The following is a 22,259-nucleotide window of genomic DNA, read 5'->3' on the forward strand; positions in this document are numbered from 1 at the left end:
GGAGAGTTCATCCCATTCACATTCACAGTTATGATTACTATCTGTGTCTTTTTCTCCATCCTTTTTCCCCCTTTATGCTTTTCTTTCTCCTTTCCCCCCTTCACTAGTGTTTTGCTTTTGACCACCTCCTTCAGTCCTCCTCCCTTTTATTATCCTTTCCCTTTTCTTCCCTTTACTTACTGCTTCTTCCCTCCCTTCTTTCCCCTCCCTTTTCTTTCCCCTTTTCCTCCTACTGCCTATAGGGCAAGTTAGATTTCTATACCTAACTGATTATGTTATGCCCTTCTTGAGCCAAATCTGATGAGAGTAAGGTTCAAACAATGCTCCCCCCTTCTTTCCCTCTGCTGTAATAGGATTTTTGTCTTTTCCTGTAATGTAATTTACCCTTGTCTGCCTCCTCAGTACATTTTCTAAGATCAGATTGATCCACTTATTTGGATCCATTTAACCCACTTGATTAGATTTTTTTTTATCATTACATCAAAGTCAACTAATATCCACCCCTTTATGTATACTCCTTTAACATGGTGTAATAACAATACAGTTCTCAAGGTTGCAAGTGTCATATTCCCTTGTAGGGATGTAAAAGCCCCTTATTAACAACATATTGTATCTTTCTGTCCCATTTACCTTTTTATGTCTTCTTGAGTCTGTACTTGAAGATCAAATTTTTTGTTGAGCTCTGGTCTTTTTATCAGGAAAGTTTGGAAGTCCCTATTTCATTGAATATCCATCTCCTCCCTTGAAAAATGATGCTCATTTTTGCTTGGCTATATTCCAAGCTCCTTTGCCTTATGGAATATCATGTTCCATGCCCTGTGGTCTTTTAATGTAGAAGCTGCAAGGTCCTGTGTAATCCTGACTGTGGTTCCATGATATTTAAATTGTTTCTTTCTGGCTCTTGCAGCACCTTCTCTTTCATCTGGTAATTTTGGAATTTTGCTATTATATTCCTTGGCATTGTCAATTTGGGATCTCTTTCAGGTGGTGAGTGGTGATTCTTTCTATGGTTATTTTCCCTTCTGGTTCTAGGACTTCAGGCAGTTTTCCTTTATGATTTCCTGAAAGATACTGTCCAGGCTCTTTTTTCATCATGATTTTCAGGTAGTCCAATAATTTTTAAATTGTCTCTCCTGGTCGATTTTCCAGGTCGTTGTTTTACTGATGAGGTATTTTATTTTTCATCTATTTTTTTTTTTTTTTTTTTTGTTTGACTGATTCTTGCTCTCTCATAGAGACATTAGTTTCCATTTGTCCAATTCTAGTTTTTAACAGATTGTTTTCTTCTGTTAGTTTTTGTACTTCTTCTCAATTGGCCAATTGTGTTTTTTAGGGATTGTTTTCTTCAGTGTATTTTTTTCCAATTTGGCCAATTGTGTTTTTTAAGGACTCTTCTACCTCTCTCATTTGACTTTTAAAATCCTTCTTGAGCCTTCTAAGAGGGCTTTTTGGGCTTCTGAACAGTTCATATTCCCTTTTGATGTTACAGATGTGGGTTTGTTGACAATGTTGTCCTCTTCAGAATTTCCATTTTGATCTTCACTCTTCTCATAATATGAACCTATGGTGTGTTTCTTTTTACTCATAGTGTTTCCAATTTCCTCTTCCTTGGTGGTAGCTTCACCTTTTTCATTCTTGATACTAGTAATTTGGTTTTCTTCTTTCTTTTTTTTAATTAAATTAACCAAAGGTTTATCTATTTTATTAGTTTTTCATAAAACCAGCTCTTAGTTTTATTTATTAGCTCAATAGTTTTCTTAATTTCAATTTTTTAATTTTTCCTTTGGTTTTCAATATTTCTAATTTGGTGTTTAATTGAGGATTTTTAATTTGTTCTTTTTCTAGTTTTTTTAGTTGTATGTCCAATTCATTAACCTCTTCTTTTTCTATTTTATTTATGTAAGCATTTAGAGACATAAAACTTCCCCTAAGAACTGCTTTTGCTGCATCCCAGGATGCATTTAATATTTCTGCCTTTCTGCATTGGACTGTGAGGTTTTTATGCCCTAGTGCATGGTCATTTTTTGTGTATGTGTCATGTACTGCTGACAAAAAAGTATACTCCTTTCTATCCCCATTTAGTTTTCTCCAGAGGTCTATCATACCTAACTTTCCTAATGTTCTGTTCACCTCCTTCTTTCTTGTTTATTTTGTGGTTAGATTTATCTAGTGCAGAGAGGGGGAGGTTGAGGTCTCCAACTAGTATAGTTTTGCTGTCTATTTCTTCCTGTAACTCCCTGAACTTCTCCTCTAAGAATCTGGATGCTATACCATTTGGTGCATATAGGTTTAGTAATGATATTACTTCATTGTCTATGGTGCCTTTTAGCAGGATATAGTTTCCTTCCTTATTTCTTTTGATTAGATCTATTCTTGCTTCTGCTTTGTCTGATATCAGGATTGCTACCTCTGCTTTTTTTACTATAGCTGAAACATAATACTTTCTGCTCCAGCCTTTTATCTTTACCCTGTATGTGTCACTCTTTTTCAAATGTGTTTCCCATAAACAACATGTTGTAGAATTGTGGTTTTTAATCCATTCTGCTATCAGCTTCCGTTTTATGGGACAGTTCATCCCATTCACATTCACAGTTATGATTATGATCTCTGTCTTTTTCTCCATCTGTTTTCTCCCCTGTTTTGCTTTTTCTTTCTTCCTTTCTCCTTTCCTTCCCTCACTAGTGTTTTGCTTTTGACCACCACCTCCTTCAGTCCCTCCTCCCTTTATTATCCCTTTCCCTTTTTTCCCCTTTACCTTACTGCTTGTTCCTCCCTTCTATCCCCCCTCCCTTTTCTTTCCCTTTTCCCTCCTACTGCCTATAGGACAAGATAGATTTCTATACCTAACTGATTATGTTATGCCCTTCTTGAGCCAAATCTGATGACAGCAAGGTTCAAACAATGCTCACCCCCCTCCCTTCTTTCCCTCTGCTTTAATAGGATTTTGTGTCTTTTCCTGTAATGTAATTTACCCTTGTCTGCCTCCTCCTTTCTCAGTACATTTTCTAAGAACAGATTAATCCACTTATTTGGATCCATTTAACCCACTTGATTAGATTTTTTTATCATTACATCAAAGTCAACTAATATCCACCCTCTTTATGTATACTCCTTTAACATGATGTAATAACAATAGTTCTCAAGACTTGCAAGTGTCACATTCCCTTGTAGCAATGTAAACAGCCCACCCTTATTAACAGCATATTGTATCTTTCTGTCCCATTTACCTTTTTATGTCCTTCTTGAGTCCTGTACTTGAAGGTCAGATTTTTTGTTGAGCTCTTGTCTTTTTATCAGGAAGGTTTGGAAGTCCCCTATTTCATTGAATATCCATCTCCTCCCTTGAAAAATCATGCTCATTTTTGCTTGGCTATAATCCAAGCTCCTTTGCCTTATGGAATATCATGTTCCATGCCCTGTGGTCTTTTAATGTAGAAGCTGCAAGGTCCTGTGTAATCCTGACTGTGGTTCCATGATATTCAAATTGTTTCTTTCTGGATACTTGCAGCACTTTCTCTTCCATCTAGTAATTTTGGAATTTTGCTATTATATTCCTTGGCATTGTCAATTTGGGATCTCTTTCAGATGGTGAGTGGTGTATTGTTTCTATGGTTATTTTACATTCTGGTTCTTGGACCCCCAGGCAGTTTTCCTTTATGATTTCCTGTAAGATACTGTCCAGGCTCTTTTTTTCATCACGATTTACAGGTATTCCAATATTTTTAAATTGTCTCTCCTGGATCGATTTTCCAGGTCGTTTGTTTTACCAATGAGGGATTTTATGTTTTCCTCTTTTTTTTTTAAATTTGTTTGTTTTTGTTTGACTGATTCTTGCTCTCTCATAGAGTCAGTAGTTTCCATTTGTCCAATTCTAGTTTTCAACAGATTGTTTTCTTCTATTAATTTTTGTACTTCATTCTCCAATTGGCCAATTGTATTTTTAAGGGATTTGTTTTCTTCACTGTACTTTTTTTCCAGTTTGCCAATTGTGTTTTTTAGGAACTCTTCTACCTCTCTCATTAGACTTTTAAAATCATTCTTAAGCACTTCTAAGAGGGCTTTTTGGGCTTCTGAACAGTTCATATTCCCTTTTGATGTTACAGATGTGGGTTTGTTGACAATGTTGTCCTCTTCAGAATTTCCATCTTGATCTTCACTCTTCTCATAATATGAATCTATGGTACATTTCTTTTTACTCATGGTTTCTTTATTCCCTGGCCTTTAAAGGGATTGAGCTCTCCTGATGGGGAACAGAGGCCATTGACCCAAGCTTCTTGTGTTGGGAGCCTAGGTCTTGCTCACTGGCTTTGTGTGCTAGGGCCTCTTATATTGGCAATTGGAGGCTATAGGGTTCTGGCAGCTTACCTCTTGCTGGGCAGAAATCAGCAAGGCTGGAACTTTCAGGCAATTCTAGGTTGCCTGCTTTTCCTTTCCTTTAGCTTTCTTCGGCTCCTTGTAGATGGGTGCTGCAGGGTGTTTATCTCCCTGGGGCCCCTTGCAGTGCTGCCTCCCTCATTTCTGCTAATGCATTGGGAGATTCCTTTGTGGTAGAGTGCTGAGGCACCTGGTGGTTTTCTGAGCAGGTTTCCACTGGTTCCCCTGTCCTCACTGAGGCACACAGGTTCAGGTGTTGGTGTTTGCCTTCTCTATCACCTGGGCTTCAGGATCTCCTCCTGGTTGACAGTTGGAGGCAGTAGGGTTCTGACAGCTTACCTGGTGTTGGGTTGGAATCAGCAAGGCCGGGACTTTAGGAAGACTCTAGGTTGCTTTCTTCAGCTTCTTTCAGATGAATGCTGCAGAGTGCTTATCCGCCTGGGGCCCTTTGTAGTGCTGCTTCCCTTATTTTTGCTGAGGCAGTGGGAGACCCGTTTGCTGAGCTGCTGCACTGCTGTTCCCTGTCTGTCTTCTAATTCAGCTGTTTTTTTTTTTTTCCTGGGGAGATATTTTCTGCCTATTCAGAGGTTTATAGGGGAGGGTGAGAGCAACTATATTTTTACTATGCCATCTTGCCTCAAGAAGAATTCTTTAAAAATAAAATGGGCCAAATTGAAAAGGAGGTAAAAATGTAAAAAAAAATTGTTAAAAATTAGAATTGTGCAAATGTAAGCTAATGACTCTATGAGAGAGTGAGAATCAGTAAACAGAAACAAAAGGATGAAAAAATAGAGGAAAACATAAAATATCTTATTGGTAAAACAACTGCCATGGAAAATAGATCCAGGAGAGATAATTTTAAAACTTTTGGTCTACATGAAAATCAAGATAAAAAAAGAGCCTGGACAACATCTTACAGGAAATCATCAAGGAAAACTTCCTTGAGGTCCTAGAACCAGAGGGAAAAATAGTCATAGGAAGAATACACCAATCACCTCCTGAAAGAGACACCAAATTGAAAATGCCAAGGAATATAATAGACAAATTCCAAAATTGCCAGGTCAAAGAGAAAATACTGAAAGCAGACAGGAAGTAACAATTTAAAAAACATGGAACCACAGTCAAGATTACACAGGAACTTGCTGCTTCTACTTTAAAAGATCATAATGCATGCAATACAATATTCCACAAGGCAGGGGAGCTTGGATTACAGCCAAAGATTAACTACCCAGCAAAAATGAGCATAATCTGTCAGGGTAGGGAATGGATACTCAATGAAATAGGAGACTCTCAAACCTTCCTGATGAAAAGACCAGAGCTCAACAGAAAATTTGATCTTCAGATACAAGACTCAAGAGAGACATAAAAAGATAAATGGGATAGAAAAAAAACAACATGTTATTAATAAGGGCAAACCATTTACATCCCTACGAGGAAAGATGACATTTGTAATTCTTCAAAACTCTATTGTTATTATGCCATTTTAAAGGGGTATATATAGAAGTGGTGGGTATAAGTTGAGTTTGATGTAACGATAAAAAAAATCTCATCCAGCAGGTTATATGTATCTAAGTAAGTAGATTAATCTGATCTAACTAAAAGAATGTACTGGGAGGAAAGGAAAGGAGGAGGTAGACAATGCTCAATTACCACAGGAAAAGTCACAAAAACCTATTACAGTGGAGGGAAAGAAAGAAGGGAGATGAGCATTGTTTGAACCTTACTCTCATCAGATTTGGCTCAAGAAGGAAATAACATAATCAGTTAGGAATAGAAATCAATCTTGCCTTATAGGCAGTAGGATGAAAAAGAGGAAAGAAAAGGGAGGGGGGATAGAAGAGAGAAGGGAAGAAGTAGTAAGGATAAAGGGGCTAATAGAAGAAAGGTAGACTTAGGTAGGAGGTGATTAAAAGGAAAACACTAGTGAAGAGGGAAAGGGACAAAAGAGAAAGAAAAACATAAAAAAGGGGGAAATAGGATGCAGAAAAAGACACAGATAATAATCATAACTGTGAATGTGTATGGGATGAACTCTCCCATAAAATGGAAGCAGACAGCAGAATGGATTAAAAACCATAATCCTACAACATGTTGTTTACAGGAAACACAGTTGAAACAGAGTGACACACACAGGGTAAAGGTAAAAGGCTGGAGTAGAATCTATTATGCTTCAGGTGAGGTTACAAAAAAAAAGCAGGAGTAGCAATCCTGATCTCACACAAAGCAATTGCAAAAATTGATCTTATCAGAAGAGAGAGAGAAGGAAACTACGTCCTGCAAAAGGGCACCACAGAAAATGAAGTAATATCATTACCAAACATATATGCACCAAGTGGTATGGCATTCAAATTCTTAGAGGAGAAGTTCAGGGAGTTACAGGAAGAAATAGACAGCAAAACTATACTAGTGGGGACTCAACCTCCCCCTCTCTGTACTAGATAAATCTAACCACAAAATAAACAAGAAAGAAGTTAAGGAGGTGAATAGAACATTAGAAAAGTTAGGTATGATAGACCTCTGGAGAAAATGAATGGGATAGAAAGGAATATACTTTTTTCTCAGCAGTACATGGCACATACACAAAAATTGACCATGTACTAGGGCATAAAAACCTCACAATCCAATGCAGAAAGGCAGAAATATTAAATGCATCCTTTTCAGATCATGATGCAACAAAAATTATATGTAATAAAGGGCCATGGAAAGATAGACTAAAAAATAATTGGAAACTAAATAATCTAATCCTAAAAAATGATTGGGTCAAACAATATAGAAACAATCAATAATTCATTCAAGAGAATGACAATAATGAGACAACATACCAAAACTTATGGGATGCAGCGAAAGCAGTTCTTAGGGAAGTTTTATATCTCTAAATGCTTACATAAATAAAATAGAAGAGGAGATCAATGAATTGGGCATACAACTAAAAAAACTAGAAAAGAACAAATTAAAAATCCTCAACTAAACACCAAATTAGAAATATTGAAAACCAAAGGAAAAATTAATAAAATTGAAATTAAGAAACTATTGAACTAATAAATAAACTAAGAGCTGGTTTTATGAAAAAACAATAAAATAGATAAACCTTTGGTTAATTTAATTAAAAAAAGAAAGAAGAAAACCAAATTACTAGTATCAAGAATGAAAAGGGTGAAGCTACCACCAAGGAAGAGGAAATTAAAACAATAATTAGGAATTATTTTGCCCATATGCCAACAAATTTGACAATCTTAGTGAAATGGATACATATTTACAAAAATATAAATTGCCAGATTAACAGAAAAGGAAGTAAAATACTTAAATAACCCCATCTCAGAAAAAGAAATTGAACAAGCCATTGATGAACTCCCTAGGAAAAAAACTCCAGGGCCAGATGGATTTATGGCAATTCTATCAAACATTTAAAAACAAAATTAATACTATATAATATTTGGGAAAATAGGTGAAGAAGAGTCTTACCAAATTCTTTTTGTGATACAACTATGGTGTGATACCTAAACCAGGAAGAGTCAAAAAGAAAAGAAAATTATAGACCAATTTCTCTAATGAATATATCTGCAAAAATTTTTAAATAAAATAGTAGCAAATAGATTACAGCAACTTTCACAAGAATAATATACTATGACAGGTAGGATTTATACCAGGAATGCAGGGTTGGTTCAATATTAGGAAAACTATCAGCATAATTGAGCATATCAACACCAAAACCAACAGAAACCACATGATCATCTCAATAGATGCAGAAAAAGCTTTTGACAAAATACAACACCCATTCCTATTAAAAACTCTAGAAGCATAGGATAAATGGAGTCTTCCTTAAAATAATAATACATCTACTAAAACCTTCAGCAAGCATTATATGTAATGGGGACAGCTAGAAGCATTTCCAATAAATTGGGGTGAAACAAGGATGTCCATTATCACCACTGTTATTCAATATTGTACTGGAAACATTAGCTTTAGCAATAAGAGAAGAAAAGAAATTGAAGGTATTAGAATAGGCAAAGAAGAAAGAAAGCCATCACTCTTTGCAGATCATAAGATGATATACTTAGAGAATCCTAGAGAATCAAGTAAAAAAATACTTGAAATAATAACAACTTTAGCAAAGTTGCAGGCTATAAAATAAACCCCAAAATCATCAGATTTTATATATTACCAACAAAGCCCAACAGAGATATAGAGAAGAAATTCCATTTAAACTTACTGTAGACATTATAAAATATTTAGGAGTCTACTCTGAAACAAACCCAGGAACTATATTAACAAATTACAACAACTTTTCACACAAATCAGATCTAAATAATTGGAAAAAACATCAGCTGCTCATGGGTAGGCTGAGCTAATATAACAAAAATGACAATTCTACCTAAGCTAATTTACTTATTCAGGGCCATGCCAATCAAACTACCAAAAACTTATTTTATAGAGTTTAGAAAAATAACAAGATTCAATTTGGAAAAAAAAGGTCCAGAATTCAAAGGAACTAATGAAAAGAAATGCAGAGGAAAGTGGCCTAGCCATTCCAGATCTTAAATTGTATTATAAAGCAGCAATCATCAAAGCTGTTTGGTACTGGCTAAGAAATAGAATGGTGGATCAGTTGAATAGGTTAGTTATGCAAGACATAGTAGTAAATGACTATAGTAATCTCCTGTTTCATAAACTCAAAGACCTCAGCTTCTGGGATAAGAACTCACTATTTGACAAAAAACTGCTGTGAAAACTGGAAAATCATATGGCAGAAACTAGGCATAGACCAAAATTTCACACCATATACGAAAATAAAGTCAAAATGGGTTCATGATTTAGATATAAAGGCTGATACTATAAGCAAACTAGGAGAGCAAGGAATAGATTACCTGTCAGATTTATGGGAAACAAAAAATTTGTGACTGAACAGGAGACAGAGATTTTGAAATGCAAAATGCGTAACTTTGATTACATTAAATTGAAAAGTTTTTACACAAACTAAGCCAATGCAACCAAGATTAGGAGGGAAGTAGAAAACTGGGAATTTTCACAATCAGTGTCTGATAAGAGCATCATTTCTAAAATATATGGAGAATTAAGTCAAATTTTAAGAATACAAGTCATTAACTAATTAACAAATGGTCAAAGGATATGAACAGGCTGTTTTCAGCTGAAGAAATTAAAGTCATCTATAGTCATATGAAAAAGTACTCTAAATAACTATTGATTAAAGAAATGCAAATCAAAACACCTCTGAAGTACTACATCAAATCTATCAGATTCAACACGACACAACAGGAAAATGATAAATATTGGACATGTGGGAAAATTAGAACACTAATGCATTGTTAATTTAGTTATGAAATGATCCAACCATTTTGGAGAACAATTTGGAGCTATGCCCAAAGTGCTACAAAAATGTGCGTACCCTTTGACCCAGCAATAGCACTTTTAGGGCTGTATCCCAAGGACATCATACAAATGGGAAAAGGACCTACATGTGGAAAAATATTCATAGCAGCTCTTTTTGTGGTTGCCAAGAATTGGATATTGAAGGGAAGCCCATCAATTGGGGAATGGCTGAACAAGTTGTGGTATATGAATGTAATGGAATACTATTGTGCTATAAGAAATGATGAACAGGCAGACTTCAGAAAAACATGGAAAGACCTGCATGGTCTGATGATGAGTGAAGTGAGCAGTATCAGGAGAGAACATTGTACACAGTAACACCCATGTTGTGCAGTGACTAATGTCGATAGACTTAGTTCTTCTTGGCAATGCAAGGATCTAAGATATCTCCAAATGTCTCATGATGGAAAATGCTACCCACATCTAAAGAAAGAACTATGGAGTTTGAATGCAGATTGAAGCATACTATTGTGAATTTTTTTCTTCTGTTTTGTTTTGTTTCCTCTTTCTGGTGGTTCCTCCTTTGAATTTTAATTCTTCCTTACAATGTAACTAATATGAAAATATGTTTAACAGGAATGTATATGTATAGCCTATATCAGATTGCATGCCATCTTGGGGAGGAAGAGGGTGAGGGAGGGAGAGAAAAATTTACAACTCAAAAGCTTATGAAAGTGATTGTTGATAAATACAAATAAATTAGTAAAAAAATAAAAAAATAAATCATCTTCTACCATACCACAGGCAACTAGGTGGCACAGCGTATGGAGCCCTGGGATTGGAGTTCCTCATCTGTAAAATGAGCTGGAGAAGAAAGTGGCAAACTGCTCTAGTATATTTGACAAGAAAACCACAAATGGCATTATGGAGAGTTGGACAGAACTGAAACAACTCAAGAAAAAAACACACCATACTGTCTAGTGATTTGTTTTGCAACAAATATTTATCAAGTAACTTCTCTGTGCAAGCACTATACTGAGCCCTAGGGGATGTAATCAAGTTTTGATAGGTGATGATCCCTGCCTTCATGGAGCTGACTTTCTCATGGGAGACTAAGATACCAATTAGATATTGAGAATTATAGATTGTGTGTGTGTGTGTGTGTGTGTGTGTGTGTACGGAGAGATAGAAACACAGAGACAGAAAGACAGTGAGAGAGAGAGAGAGAGAGAGAGAAATCGAGACAGACAGATAGAAAGACAGAGACAAGGACAAAGAGAGACAGAGGCATATATATATATATATATATATATATATATATATACACACAAACACACATATATATGTATATATTTGTATGTATGCGTGTGTGTGTATGTATGTATATGTACATATATAGTATATGGGGGGGGTGATCCAGTTTTGATTGCCTAATTAGAGTTTTAGAAGAAGATTTAGAACACATTCTCAGCTCTTTTTTCAGTGAAGTCTTGAATGGTGAATGTTCAGCCCCTGGCAATTCATCCAGATGCTATATTTAGGGAGGGGGGAGAAGAACAGCTGTCTCAGATTAAGTGAAGAGGCTTGGGTGTTACCATTACTTAACTTTGAAAAGCAGGATGAAGTTCAACCTGAGTCACACCTGTTTCTATTATATCTGTAGTGATCACAGTGCATTTTTCTTTTCTTTTTTTAAGAGAAAAGCCCTGACAGTAAAAATTTAAGCAAAGTCTCCCTTAGGGAAAAATTCTGTTACATTTCTCCTATATATATATATAGACTGCATGCAGACTGTTCTTAGGATCAGTGATCATCAGTTGCATTTCCTGGAGCCCACAGGTGGCTCCTATGCTATTCTCCATACTGGCCCAGCAAATGTGACAGAACCTAGGAGTCCAATTCAGAGTTGGGAAATTAGTGTATGAATAGTGCCTCATTGCTAATTACCCTCTTGGGGAGATTCCTGTTTATCTAATCACTTCATGAGAAGAGAAGTAGGAGTACAGAGAAAAGGAAATTACATAGAATGGGGGAGGGACAGGGACAGAAATAAGTGGAAAAGGAGACATTAACAAAGATATAAAATGCTATAGAGAAAATGAATAGGAAAAAGACATAACTGATCAGAGATTAATGTTTTAGAACTGGAAGAGATAGTAGAGAGCATTTAGTCCAAGTCCTTCATTTTATAGATGAGGAAGTTGAAGTCCAGAAATTTTACAGGATTGGCCCAAGGTCTCACAATTAGTAGGCTATTCAAATCAGGTATTCTGTGAACAAACCCTGTACTGTTTGGGTAGATGGAGTTCCTCTGCCTGTGTGTGTTCCTAGGTAGCTACGATTATAGTTACTTCTTAATAGTAATATTAAGATAGAATGAGAATAGAAAACATGATTTTTGCAGAGTTGGGTCCTTTTTAGACAAATCCCAGCATATTTTTGATGCAAATGTCTGTATGATTCTCCAACTTAATTTTACACATATGAATGTAATCTCTGGAAATACTCAATTTTTAATCCTTCAGCTAGCATGGAGTATCTCTAGAATGCCAAATTGTCAAAATGGTTTTTAATTTGGGTAATAATTGGGAAAATTTTTTAAACACGTCAATCCCCATTAAAATTTAAAAATTTCTAGTCACTACCTGCATATTGGTTATGCATTTGATGCTATTTTAATGACCAGCTTAAAGTCACAATGTTGTCATTTATCATAGAATTACAGAATGTCAGAGCATTGAGGGTCCTTTGAGATCAACTATTCCTATCCCTCCCATTTTACAGAGGAGGAAATAGGCCCCCCAAAAAGGAAGTGTCTTATCCACTAATGCAGGAAGTCTATGGCAGACCCATGAAGACTCCTGGCTACCCATTGTCTTGCCTGGGAAGGCACTGATGTAATAAAGAGTATATTGGATTTGGAGTCAGAAAGATCTGGGTTTGATTCTCACTCCTAATACTTAATGAGTGACCTTGAACAGGTTACTTAAATTCTCTGAGTTAGTGTGGTACCTGTCTCAAATGGCAATTCTGAAGCTCCAGTGACATAAATGTAGGTCTCTTTGATAATTTTGAACTCATATATAAATAACATTCAGAACCAAGATCTAATCAAGGTGCATAATAGCAGATAACAGAGAGAGCGGAGAAAGAGAGAGAGAGAGAGAGAGAAGAGAGAGAGAGAGAGAGAGAGAGAGAGAGAGACAGAGACAGAGACAGAGAGACAGAGACAGAGAGACAGAGACAGAGAAACAGAGAGAGACAGAGACAGAGACAGAGACAGAGAGACAGAGAGATGAGATGAGAGATCATAAACAGACCAGTCAGAATAAATCACTGGTACAGAGGAATAAATGTAGAATCTAGAGTCGGGGGTCAGAGTACAAATCTCACCTATTATACTACTTGTGTGACTTTAAGAAATTTACCTTTTCTTCCAAGTCCTCACTTTCCTCAATTCTAAAGTGAGAGTATTAGACAAGACTCTGCACTCTGAGGTTCTCTAGCTTTATATTTATGATACTATACAGCCTGATTGTAGGGCATCTAGGTGGCCCAGTGGATAGAGTGCTGGTCCTGGAGTCAGGAAGTCTCAGCTTCATGAGTTTAAAGCTGGCCTCAGGCACTGACTAGCTATGTGACCCTGGGCAAGTCACTTAAACCTGGTTGCCTCAGTTTCCTCATTTGTAAAATGAGCTGGAGAAGGAAATGGCAAACCCTTCCAGTATGTTTGCAAGAAAACCCCAAATAGGGTCCCAATGAGTCAGACATGAGTGAACAACAAATTTTCTTTTTATGTATTTTAAATTTCCTTATCTGTATTCTTGTTTTTCCCCTTCTCCCAATGGAATATAAGTTGTTTTAGGTTAGACAGTTTTTTGTTGTTGTTGTTGTTTTAATGTTGTAGTTGTTATTAGTCAGCTGGTCTTCCTATCCTCCAGACTTCAAAATCATTTCTCTGATGCTGTCTCATATTGGAATTTCCCAATTTCCTCCTGAGGAACTCCTCTATTTTGTGGAGACTCCCAAGCTAACCTTCATTTAACTCCTGGCTTTATTTCTGACATTCAGACTTCAAAAGGTTTCACTCACACTGGTTACCTTCATCTCCTTTCAAACCTTGTTTCAACTTCTTTTATATATTCTCTGTTCCACTAGAAAGTAAGTTCCTTGAGGGCAAAGATTGTCTTTTTGATTGTATTTCTGTACCTAGAGAGTTTAATACAGTGTCGGAATCTTTCCTTCTTCCTTCCTTCCATCCCCTGAGACCAGAACAATGCCTGACATCTTAGCAGTCACTTTATAATTACTGAACTCTTGAGTTGTTATAGTTACTCTTGTATAGATTCATTATTTTACTTAAGTTTTCAATGTTTTTAAGTATTGGGGAATCTGTCTGTATGGGGCACTCACCACAGATTCTGCCTGAGTAGATAGTTTTCTGATTAACTGTGATAGCCAGGATGAAAAGGGGGAAAAAAAAAATCACTTGTTAACCAACTTTTAACTCTACTTACATAGTCCGTGATTTACAAATTAAGTAATATTCAATAGACTCAATTATTGTCATTTCAACTTTTTAATTTTATTTTTTATTATGAACTTTCAAAATCAACATTTTATTTTCACACTGGGTTTGTCACATACAAGTGAAGGAGCTATATGAGATAAAATTATGCTTCCTTGCAGTTCAAAAATTTTTAAAAGTCATGAATTTTTTTTTTCAATTTTAAAGATGAGGAAAATTAAGTTACTTTCCCATGGCCATATAGAACATTACAAAGGTTACTTTTTTTTTTAAGTTACCTTGCATCTGAGAGGAACAAAAAAGCTCTCAATGATGAGTTGTCTGCTGACTTCATATCTTTGCTTCTCTATCCTTGAGCTTAGTAAGCAAGGTCAATTCTGTTTTTCCTTCTTATCTCTCCAAGAGCCTTCAACTATTAACAAAATGCAATATAAACTGGTTTCTATTTTCTAAGTAGGCCTTACTTTCATGTATCCCCCTCCTTTACCCTACTTCTCTAAAAGAAAGAAGTTGCTTAATCAGTATTGAGACTCTCAACTATGTAGCCATTAAAACGTAATGTAGTAAATCATGACAACCAATGAAGCTCTTATTTAAGAAGGAGAAATAGAGATATTCCCTTTCCTATCAGTTAAAGTGTCTCTGGTAAATAATACAAGCTGTCATCTTTAGTTTCAATCTGTAATCCTTTTTCTGTGATTATTCCTATAAACCTTGATTTCATGAAATTATAGACTTGTAGGACTACAGAAAGAAAAGAAACAAACTTTAGAGATCATTTTATACCTTGTTGTTATATAGATATAGAAATGGAGGTACTGAGAAATAAATGAATAGCTGGCTTTGTGGTTTTCGAGATGTGACAAAAAATTCAAGTCAAGGTTATTCCAAAATTAGTGTTAATAATATAACATTACTTTCTGGGGTAGTGTATCTCTCTGGTCAGGAGTCTGAGGGCTGGGGAAAATAATTCTGTGCAAATATTTCCTCAGGCTATTCTTTCTTCTGGACAGAACAGAGACACTATGTTCTGGACAATGTAATAGAAAAGTAGATATTAAATATCTGGTGTCAACAGTTCTGTGGCTTTGGTTGACCTTTACTAGCAGAAAAGTAAAGGGGCTCTGAGGGGACTGTGTGGTTTAAATGTAATTCTTAGCAACTCCAAAGGAGATTGAAAAATTTGAACAGAGATGTCAGTGTATAAGGGTGTCAGCTTCTTCTTCCTTAGCTTTATCACGAAGAATTCAGAAGTTCTTGCCAACAGTAGGACACAAAAAAGAAATGTACTGGATGGTGAAGATCCTTTCCATATTAGATCTTTCTTGAGTCCACGCCTTTTCCCATGAGGAAGAGGTAAAACCCAGCTCTAAAATTCCTGAGTATTTCTTCTAATTACAGTCCATATAGATGAGTCAGGATCGCTGGAGAACTATGTATTTCATACATTCTATTGACTATTGACCAGAGAAGAGAGCAGGTGATCTAAACAACCAAAACGTATCTTTTCTGGAACTACTGAGCTAAGAAGGGCTTGATTACTATCTGGGGGCAAACTGGATATAGAAATAGTTGTAGGCACACAGCCAAATGGTAAATGTTTTACTGTATAATATTTATAATTTTTATGGCATATTTGCAGAGAATAAGACACTATAGCCACTAAACATGAGTGCCTATCTTTTTAACAGAGTGGCCAACACCATAAAGTTCAATGACTAGAATTCAGTGAAATACAGCTAGTTCAGGGATCATTGTACAGTCTCTTCCTCAGAGTCTCAGAGCTATTTTTCATGTACACTAATAAATAACCTTCAACTAACAAAATGGCATGCTCACTCAGAGAGAGGCGCAGGTAAGAGACAGAAAGTTGCCTGCTCTCTAAGAACCATAGAGAGCATGGCCCTTCTCCAGCACTGGCCTTCATTGGTGGCAAAATATAATTGCCAAGATAAGCTTGGGACTTTTCAGAGTTCCTTCCTTCCTTCCTTCCTTCCTTCCTTCCTTCCTTCCTTCCTTCCTTCCTTCCTTCCTTCCTTCCTTCCTTCCTTCCTTCCTTCCTTCCTTCTTTCCTTCCTTCCTTCCTTCCTTCCTTCCTTCCTCCTTCCTCCATTCTTTCTTTCTTTCTTTCTTTCTTTCTTTCTTTCTTTCTTTCTTTCTTTCTTTCTTTCTTTCTTTCTTTCTTTCTTTCTTTCTTTCTTTCTCTTCCTCTCTTCCTCCACCCCTTTCTCCTTTTCTTTGTTTCTTTCTAAATAGAACCAGGTTTATGGCTAGCAATGTTAACTCGGTAATTAAAATGGCACAGCCATTTTAATGGCTGGACAAAGGAAGAATATTGTGACTACTGAGAAAAAAATAATATAATATACCTGACAACAAGAAGAGGGAAGACAAGCCAAAACAGAACCCAGGAGATCTAAAACATCAAGCCTCTAGAATATTTATTTAATAACTAGAACAGGGAAGAGTGAGAAAAAAAAAACAATTTCTTTCTGAGAGGGAGACATAGTCTGAACTGTAGTCCAAGGGATAAAAGGAGCAAAAAATCCAAAGTATTGATATAGGGAAGGAAGCACGGTTCTACAACAAAACTTCTAGTTTGGGTTTGACTATAACATATAAGGGCTAGATGAACAGAAAAGTTTCTGGGTTTCTGGCCATTTGGCTATCTAATTCAAACTATGTCTCAGAATTTTTGCTTTTTTTAAAAATTGTATTTGTCTCCTTATCATCCCCCTTCAGACCTGTCAGTACAGCTACCTAAGGGCATTCCACATCCTCTCCCTCCAGCCCTGATTCAGCAATATGCAGTTGTACAAAAGCCCAAATATCTACTGGAATTGTCTATTCAAAGGCATTGAAAATGGAAATGCTAGTCTAGGTCAGCCAGTCAAGTCAGACCAAAAGATCAAGGGCTGGTAAGATACTAAGGTCAAATGCCCAAGAAGTATATTAGTATGATTTGCAGCATACTGAAAGCTAACTTATTTTACTTTTATTGGTAACCCAAAACATCTTGGCCATACAATGTCACTTTTGCTTCACAAAAGAAGAGCTTAATTCAGAATCAACAGCCAGATGGGTGTGACTATAATCCTTCCAGAAAATGGCTCTCCATCCAGGTAGCTCTTTTTTAAGTCTCTTACTAAGCCAAGTGATTCCAGGCATGTACACCACTCAGGAAGTAAAGTGGCTGTACTGCCCTTTGTGACATGAAGCACTCTACTTAAATTAGATTCATTCCTGGTAGGGTCAGTAATTTAATGTAGCTGTGGGTTAAAACCATTAATAATAAAAATGATGCAGATCCTGCTATGTGCAGAATATGGATTAGATTACCCATTGGTATTCAATACATCTTACAGTCAGTTTGGTAATTACATTGACTTTATATAGCTGGGGATGAGAAGCCCTTAAATTTTTGATATGAAATACAATTAATGATAGCTGTGAATAGAGTGATAGATGAAATGACACATTTATCTCTCATTCGGTATCCAGGAAATATGGATTCCTGGTGCATAGTAGGGTGGTGGGGAGGAAAGGGTTGATTCTTTGGAGCCAATTGATTAGTTTATATCTTGCCAGAGCCATAACTAGGGTGGAGGGTTTGGGGATTTTCTCCCAGAGGGATGAATTTAAAGAGTACATAATTTAAATATCATTCTCAGGCTTTGATAGCAAATAAACAATATAGTTTAGCATCAAATTAAAGAGAATAACTAGTTGAAATAGAAAGCACCAACTGTAGTTTTCAGCTGGGGTGAATTCTTCTGAAGTTTTGCCTTGTTTCTCCCCTCAGATATGGTAAATAGTCTCATAATTGTTACCTAGGGCCTTTATTTCTCTTCACCAGTACTTCCTCTACCCCCAAATAAAGATGTCCTTTGCTTTTCTTGGTCCTGTCAGACTTTTTCCCAGCTAAAATAAATAAATAAGCAATAGATAAATATATTTCTAGTTTCAGCTCTGCTTCATGCTTCTACTCGATGCTCCTACCCCTGCTAGAATTGCACATTTAAGTGTTTTAGTGTGTATTTCAAAGAATGTGATATAAAGACAGAAGGGTATAGAAGATGAGTGCTAGACCTAGAGTCAGAAAGGCCAGAATTGAAATCCTGTCTCAGATACTTACAATCTATGTGAACCAAATCAAGTACCTTCGCTTTCCTGAGACTCAGTTCCCTCATCTGTAAAACTTGCTTCACTGACCCCTTTTTTCCTCTCTAGATCTAAATCTCTGATCCTATTATCTTCTGACTTTTTTCTCCCATGTACTGTGCACCAACTGGAGGCAAATTAAATTTACTTTATTTATGCAATAGTCAAAAGTGAAAGTCAACTAAGTTATGTGAAAATGCCTTATTGGAAGAGGAATTGATACACTAAATGGCAATAAAATTAGGGGTACAGTGGACTCACCAATTAACAATGGTTTCACTTAAGGTTTTTTTTTTTTACTTCAGTGATAGTTTGAATAATATTTCATATTTGGGAAGCAAAGAACAAAGTATGCTTTACCAAATCAGCCTTAAATTTATCTGTAGAAATTTAGTGGATTCATAAAAGAAAACAATTTTCTCTTGGAGTGTATCTTTGGGTTGGTGGGGGAAATATAGATTGGTAGGGGAGAAGGGATATAGAACTCCTCTCTATGTTATGTGTGTAGGATGTAAACTCCAGTCTGGAGGGGAATTCTGGGCTTGATAATAATTAATTCAGACCCATCTCACTAGGGTAGTGTGAAAATTAATGAGATAGCACCTGTGAAGTACTAGGCGATTCTTAGAGAAAGGTGATGTGTGTGAATACAATGCCTAGCAAAATCACCTTTAGCATGTACCTTTTCAGAATACAGTAAGGCTGAAATGAGAAGTACTTAAATATACATGAAGGTTTTTTTTTTTTTGTGGAGAAATGACTTTCTCTAACAAAATATTTGTGAGATATGTTGTTAACATTAATGTGATGGTATAGCTATAATTATCTTAATTTTCCTAATATTCTCTGACAGCTCATTGTAGTATAGAGATGACCCAGGGGTAATCAGTCAGTCAAAAAAAAATATATTAAGCACTTACTATGTGACAGGCACTGTGCTAGTCTGTTGGGGATACTAGAAGTAATAAAAGACATTTCTTGCCTTCAGGGAGCTCATAATTTGGTAGGGGAGACAAGAAGTAAACAAATCTGTACAAACAAATTAGGCACAGGATAATTAGAAAACAATTTTTAAAAGGGATGATACTACACTTAAAATGCATTGGGAGGTGCTGGACTTGAGACGGCGGCGGCTGCGGGCCGGAGTCGGGGCCGGGGCCTGGAGCTGAGCCGGGCAGGATGCGCGGCCTTTGGGCTGGGATCAGCTGCGGCTTCGCAGGCTCGGGGCAGCGCCGGCTGAGCCACGGCCAGCACAATGGTAGCAGTGGGACTGACGATCGCAGCTGCAGGATTTGCTGGACGATTATTTTGCAAACAGTGAAGCATATGGAGCCTCAAGTAAAGCAAGCTATTCGAAGTCTGCCAAAATGTGTCTTCAGTGGGTGGCTATTGCAGAGGTGGGTTTGAACCCAAAATGACAAAGCGAGAAGCTGCACTAATACTAGGAGTAAGCCCTACAGCCAATAAAGGGAAAATTAGGGATGCTCACCCACGAATCATGCTTTTAAACCACCCAGACAAGGGACGATCTCCTTACATAGCAGCCAAAATCAATGAAGCTAAAGATTTATTAGAAAGTCAAGCTAAGAAGTAAAATTAATACACAGATAATTTTAAATTTACGTATGTATATACATCAATTGCTTTACGTATAGGAGTCCTGATGTTTTATAATAACTTCATAAAAGCTGTAATATTTCTTTAAAAAAATGCATTGGGAAAGATTTTCAATGGAAAATGTGATTTTAGTTGGGATTTAAAAGTAGCCAGAGAAGCCAGTATGCATAGATGAGGAAGGAAAGCATTCCAGGCATGGGGAGATTCCAAAAAAATATGTGGGAAGCTTAAAGATGGGGTTGGTACAGCTAGGTAGCCCAGTAGATAGAACACCAAGTTAGGAATCAAGAAGACTTAGCTTCGTGAGTTCAAATCTGGTCTCAGACACTTATTATATGTGTGACCCTGGGCAAATCACTTACCCTGTTTGCCTCAGTTTCCTCATCTGTAAAATTAAGTGGAGAAGGAAATGGCAAACCACTAGAGTATCTTTGTCAAGAAAATCCCAAAATGGGATCACTAAGAGTCAGACACAACTAAGAAATGACTCAACAACAAAATCAACAAAGACAGAATATCTTGTTTGTGGAACAGCAAGGATTCCAATGTCACTGTATTGAGGAGTATATGGTGAAATAGATAATAAAACTATACAAGTAAGGGGCCTCAACTTTACCTTCTCAGAACTAGATAAATCTGCAAAAATAAACAAGAAAGAAGTTCAAAGTTAGATATGATAGATCTCTAGAAAAACTGAATGGCAATAGAAATGAATAGACCTTTTTCTCAGCAGGACATGGCACCTATACAAAAAATGACTGTATTAGGACAGAACAATCTCACAATCAAATGCAGAAAAGCAGAAATAGTAAACATAACCTCTTCATATCATAATGCAATAAAAATTACATTTGCTAATGGAGAATGGAGAGATTAAAAATTAATTGGAAATCAAATAATCTTGTCCTAAAAAACAAGTAAGTTAAAGAACAAATCATAGAAACAATTAATAATTTCATCAAAGAAACAGACAACAATGACCACATACCAAAATTTATGGAATACAGCCAAAGAGGTACTGAGGGTGAAATTTATATCTGTAATTGCTTACACCAATAAAACAGAGGGAAAAAAAAACAGATCGATGAATTGGGCATGCAACAACAACAAAAAAAGAAAAAAAAGAACAAATTAAAAATCCTCAATTAAATACCAAATTGGAAATCCTGAAAATCAAAGGAGAGAAAAATAAAAATGAAAGTAAGAAAACCATTGAACTAATAAATAAAACTAGAAGCTGGTTTTCTCAAAAAAAAATCAATACAATAGATAAAACATTTGGCTAATTTGATTAAAAAAAGGAAAGAAGAAAACCAAATTACTAGTGTCAAAAATGAAAGGAGTGAATATAACACCAATGAAGAAGAAATTAAAACAGTTATTAGGAGTTATTTTCTTATTTGTATGTTCATAAATTTGATAATATAAATGAAATGTATGAATATATACAAAGATATAAATTCCCCAGATTAACAGAAGATGAAATAAAATACTTAAATGACCTAATCTTTGTTTTCTTTTTAAATTAAATTTTATTTTTTCAGTTATCAAGCATTTATTCTTTTCTTCTTCTAACTTCTCTTCCCTCTGATAAAACAAACACAAAAAAACCTAATGTAGTCAAGCAAAACAAATTCCTGTATTAGCCGTATTTAAAGATGTATCTCTCATTCTGCATATTTGTTCATTAGTCCATCACCTCTCTGTCATAAGATGTGTAGCAATCTTTATTGTTAGTCCCCTGGAATCATAGTTGATCATAGTATTGATCACAATGCTTAAATCTCTCAAAATAGTTCTATTTTGCAATATCGCTATTACAGTGTAAATTATTCTGCTTTCTATGCATTTAACTCTGGATCAGTTCATACAAAGCTTCCTATGTTTCACTGAAATAATTTTTCTTACTTTCTTATAATGCAATAGTATTCCATTGTACACCTATGCCATAATTTATTCATCCATTCCCCAACTAATGGTCACGTCCTTAGTTTTCAGTACATTCCTACTACAAAAAGAGTTGTTATAAATATTTTTGTACATATAGGTCCTTTTCTTCTTTCTTTAATCTCTTTGAGGTATAAGCCTAGTAATGGTATCACTGTGTCAGTGGGTCTGGAAAGGGAAGAGAATAAACATAGGTTAAGTTCCTACTAGGTACTAGGCACTGTGCTGAAGGTTTTATTTTTTTATTGCAAATATTATCTCATTTGATCCTCAGAACAACTTACGGAGGTAGGCACTATTATTA

The 22,259-nt window shown here is 35.9% G+C and overlaps 1 pseudogene; it reads left to right on the top strand.

Annotated features, from left to right (window-relative positions):
• The first annotated feature begins 19,631 nt into the window (after positions 1-19,631).
• Positions 19,632-20,101, top strand: LOC110198608 (mitochondrial import inner membrane translocase subunit TIM14 pseudogene; annotated as a pseudogene).
• Positions 20,102-22,259: the final 2,158 nt, after the last annotated feature.

The sequence above is a fragment of the Phascolarctos cinereus genome, unplaced genomic scaffold (assembly GCF_003287225.1).
Source record: "Phascolarctos cinereus isolate Bilbo 61053 unplaced genomic scaffold, phaCin_HiC Scaffold_2;HRSCAF=192, whole genome shotgun sequence".
Taxonomy (NCBI): Eukaryota; Metazoa; Chordata; class Mammalia; order Diprotodontia; family Phascolarctidae; genus Phascolarctos; species Phascolarctos cinereus.